This window comes from Sturnus vulgaris, chromosome Z, assembly GCF_052056855.1.
Source record: "Sturnus vulgaris isolate bStuVul1 chromosome Z, bStuVul1.hap1, whole genome shotgun sequence".
Lineage (NCBI taxonomy): Eukaryota > Metazoa > Chordata > Aves > Passeriformes > Sturnidae > Sturnus > Sturnus vulgaris.
In genome coordinates, this window is record NC_142283.1 from 2,966,674 (window position 1) to 2,971,782 (window position 5,109).

General features: G+C 37.2%; 1 long non-coding RNA gene across 1 annotated transcript; it reads left to right on the forward strand.

Annotated features, from left to right (window-relative positions):
* The first annotated feature begins 1,067 nt into the window (after positions 1-1,067).
* On the forward strand, positions 1,068-3,367 carry LOC148219563 (uncharacterized). The gene is made up of 2 exons (XR_015799688.1): positions 1,068-1,180; positions 2,726-3,367. It is a non-coding gene; the product is annotated as an uncharacterized LOC148219563 (long non-coding RNA).
* The last annotated feature ends 1,742 nt before the right edge of the window (positions 3,368-5,109 follow it).

Below are 5,109 nucleotides of genomic sequence, written 5' to 3' on the forward strand. Positions count from 1 at the left end.
GAGATTTCTCATTCTCTTTTTCTTGGGGAAAGGGATGACAGTTACATCTAGAAAGAGTAATTTGAGGATAATTCCTGCAGATGCAGTTTTCTATGGATTTCATATCATCATCAAGTTATCTGAGGAGTAAAGCACCTCCCATTGTTTAATGAATTTCAAGACATGGAATAGAGACAGTCCTACTTTCTAGACAGTATTAATAATTGATGATTAATTTAATTGAAATTTCTTGTACTTTGTGAAAGATGCTCTGAACAGAACTGTGACTACTCTTGGTACCTGATTTTTAAACACTGAATAATTTCAATCACCCTGTGCTCTCTTGCACCCCATTTTCAATCAAACTCATACAAACCCCTCATGCTGCTTAACACTTTCACTGGTTTTAATCTGTGAAAAGGTTAGGAATAAAGCACCATATTCCTACAGAATCCAGAAGAATTTTGCCATTTATTTGGAGCAGAGTGAGTGATGCAATTCATAGACTGAGTGATTAGAGCACTTATTGGAGGGTCAGAAAGGTTCTCATTGTAGTGACTTTTCAGTCTTTCATTCAGTCTGAATTGGCTTCAAATGACAAAATTATACTTTAAAATGCCTTTTATCCTGAAAGTTCTCCAGGCAAATGGGCATCAGGTTTTAAATCAGCACAAGCAGAACAGGGTATTGAACAAAGTTCTATTTGAGTGTCAGTCATTACAATACTGTTTAAAAGCCTGCTTTAGCTTACTCATTTGGCAAATTCTTCTCAGAATTTATTTCAGTTACTTCACTTTCTTAAAGATTTGTGAAAATAAACATTTTTGTCTTGGGCTGAAAGGAAACAAGAAATCTGTGTTCATAATTCTTTCCCCCTAAAACCTTTAGTGGTAGCAGCAAGGCGTGGATTCTGCAGACTTTGTGTCTTGGTGCAATCGAGGACAAGCTTTGTTGTTTTACTGTTTCCTTGATTTAACTCAGATTGCATTGATATTGTCAGAAATACATTTAACATCAGTGATATTCACTTGTTACTGTTTTGGTTCAAAAGTTCAAAAATTACTCAAACTCTTAAGGTTTCTTTTCTTAAGGTTAGATCCAGGCAAAGACCTCCCTGAACTTCTGCAGAGGGAACATCGACTAACACTTGAGTGCAGCCCATTCCCAGTTTCATTTTTCCCTGTTCTCACAGTCCCCTGAGGTGAGATGTCTTCCCCTGAGGTGAGATGTCTCTCTGGTGAAATCACCATATCCATATCCATATCCATATCCATATCCATATCCATATCCATATCCATATCCATATCCATATCCATATCCATATCCATATCCATATCCATGCACATCAGCCTGGATAACCTGGCACACAGCCACGCTTCATGCTGCTCACTTGATCCCTCAGCCCAGCTGAATTCTCTGCTGCCAATGGGACCACTGCCATTAGTCACCAAATCATCCTATTACTCAATAAAAGCTTGAGAGGATTCTGTTTAATCTGGGAAGAGTATCTGCAGTGTCTCAAAAACTTGGATTATTAACTGCACCATTTTAGCACCACAGCCCTTGGTCTGCACCAAAGGGCCTTTGTGAAACACAGTAATTAAGTAACATCTTCTCACTCTTAATGGAGATGGATAATGAGGTTCTAACAAGAATGGATGATGTCTCTCATTTCTGATTAGAATGGGTATCCCTAGGGAGGGACAGCTATCCTAAACCTGGGTATGAAAGAAACCAGTCTAGGCCAGATATAAAGGTTAACCTTCATGCCTTCAAAAAGCTGGAGAGGAAAAAAAAGTAAGAAAGGAAAGGAAAAATGAAAGGAGAAAGGAGCACCAAAATGCAGCAAGTGTATTTTCTTGTCATTTCATTGGACTTGAAAGAGGTGCTAAGTCATGGAGTAAACAACTTCCTTCAGCAAGCACATAAATCTGATCTGTACATCCCTCACTGCTCTGGGAAAGAATAAATTTCTGTCCTGGCCTTCAGGTCTTCGTGTGCTGTGTACAATGCCTGAAGAATTCTTCCACTGTCACATTTTTAAAACTTTATTTGGGTATTTTCAGTATATTCCCCTTCTGGTCACTCGAAAACCTTATTAGGTATAACTAAGGCTGACTTTTAAAAATCTGTATTACTGAAAAACAGCTTCTACAAAATTAAAACCTACTAACAGCCTTTACATTTATTTCCTTAAGTAAGGATTTTTCTTTTTATGCCTTTTCTATTTTGAAACAAGTAGAATATATATAAATGAAAAGTTGAGCATGTGAACAAGTGAACTTAGCATACCATAACTTACTGCATTCTTCTAATTACTCTTCAATTTTTAAATCATTTCCTACATCTAACTTCGATTACTGTTAGGGGGGAAAAAAATTTTCCTCTAATTAAAATATATAAGTCATCCAAGTGAAACTTTGGCAGAGAACAAATTTAGTAAGCTCAAAAATTAAATAGACACTTCCCTAAGAAAAATTTCTTAACCAACAAATAGCCCTAGGCTATTTGTTGTTGCAGCTAACAAATATGCAAAGTGTTAAATTCCGGATTGCTGAAACGAGAAAATATATTTTGGTGCTCATGTTTTGATTTTTGATAGCCAGCATTTTTCCAAGAAAATAAGCCTTCCTGATGAGCCTTAAATGATGTCAAGCTGGCATTACCCAGTGTATAATTTTTCTCTTTTTATAAACAAAATCACTATATTTAATAAAAAAATAACAATTGCATACTTATTTTGCAGGTTGGGATGTTGGACTATATGGACAACCCTCATTTTGTAAGTCCTGGTGACTTGGGAAAATCAAACCATATTGTGCAACCTTCTGCAAACCACATGAAAACTCTCTATATAGTCCTAAACTACCATCTTCTGTGAAAAACAAACAAACAAACAAATGAACAAACCAAAACCCAAGAGCAAAAAAGCAGACTGAAACAAAACAAGAAACATCCCTGGTATCTGGAATGCATTTACACTCACGTGCATTTCTTATGTCTCTGCAGAAGTTGATAGCAGACAAGCTTTCTCTGGAAATAACCTGTGTTAGCAAAGAAAGCATAAACCAGGCATAATTCTTCGGCAGATAAAACAATCATCAAGAACAGAATCTGTTTTGCAATCCTCATCCTGTAAAGTACTTATATACTGGTACTTTAAAAGAACCTGGAGAAATAAAGAGCCATCATTCGTGGCACTTTATCTTCTTTCCATTTCCTGGTACCAGGAGTTTGTGGGTATTTATGTTTCATCTGCACGGAACTCCATTGCACAGCTAATGTAATCTGCACTAATAACTACACCCTGGAATTACTGCTATGGTAATGTTTTTCCACTAAAACCCTTGTACTACCACCTAATAAAGTGCTGCCTGTAAAGAAAACAGCTACGACTGCCCCGTTTTTGATTTCTGGATTTTGTGTGAAACTCAAAGACACTGTGGCACAGTGACAAAATGCCCTGGATGCACATCTGACCCCTCCCTGAGGTGGCCAGAGCAACCCTCCCTCCTGCACAGCCACACCAGGAGTGCTGCACCTGGTGCCACTGCAGACCAAGCTGTGATGCCACCCTCAGGTGCTTCACACCAGCCTCATTAAACTGAGATCCTCCTCCACGAGCAATTGGAATCTGGAGAGATGCTGAATTTTTTAAAAAGCATATCCAGACGGCAGAAATATGTAATTCTGTTTAAGTATGTTTAAATATTTCAGTGTGATTTTGTCTAAATATATCTTTCTTAGATATGAAAGGAGAGGGGTTTAAAAGAGCATAATCTCTTAAAGATGTTTATTTCTAAAAGTACTGTGAAGTATACATCTCCTGGGCAATAGACTTGCTTGTAATAAAGTATAAATCAGTTAAAAATACACTGAGTCACATTTCTGTACATGGGCTATCCTCTAGCTTTAGGCAAAACACTACAAACATCTGCTGTATCTACTGCATATCATCAGTCTACTGATGTTATAGTTTCTACTGTGTTTTTAAAGTGTGATATTTAAAAGCACCAGATGTATATGTGAGGATTTCTTCCAAAGAAAGATTACAGCTATGGAACACACTTGGCAGATTTATATACCTCAAATTTTTATAGGTTTACTCTTAAATGTTCAGGAAGTATGTAGAACAGAATTGCCCAGATACCAGGCTGTGCTGCCAGTAAAAAAATCTTAGGTTTTAGCTTCACATGTGGGTTGTTTGGGCAGAGAAACACATCCTGTGCCATAACAGAACAGGTTATTTAGATTGCAGAGAGTACAAGGTAGTCCTGTGAACTCAGGACTTTTCATTTTACACATTCCTTCAATGCATCGAATCTTGGAATTAAGATCTCATTTATAAAAGCACAAGTACATCAGGAGTTGCTTATAAAGAAAGAACAAAGAAGAATATTCACGGCTTTCATAACACATGTTAAAAGGACTGAATATTGCAGCTCTTGGATTCAACATGGAAATGGAATATAGTCTGGGGGCTCTGCAAAAGGGGAAATGGAAGAAACAGGTGACTGCATGTGGGAATGTTTATTTATCTATATGGATCCACAGGTAATGTTCTATTTACAATCCTTCTGCAGGCAGAGACCATTTTCCACCCATTCTCCATCCCTTTCTCATTCATAACCCAAAATGAGAAATACTGATTTCTGCTGACCTTTGGCCAGGTGGGTTAAAGGGGAATGTACCCAAATACACACCTGGATATCATCTGGATCAATTGCACCAATGATCCCAACTGAAACTGCTGCTTGGAAGAACAGCAAATTAAGAAGGAGAAGGTTTGCAAATGCCTACCTAAATTTTGTGAGCCATGCATAGTCCTAGTCCATATATTTTAACTAGAAATAATTGTGTGAAACTCAAAATTCCAGAAGAAAAACATGTTTAATTTTCTTTTGTTCCTTATTTCCATTTCAATCAGCACAAAAAAACAGATACTGTACAACTAAGCCATTTAACTATTACTCTGGGGAATAGCAAAGAATCATAAAATACATATAAAGGTCAGGCATTTCTTTTCCATGTACAGAATGAGTACAAACTGTGATCTGTCAGTTGCCTGACAGTTGCCTAAATGAAACACATGGCTGTGCCCTTGTTGAAGAACCTTTCTGTTAAAATTTC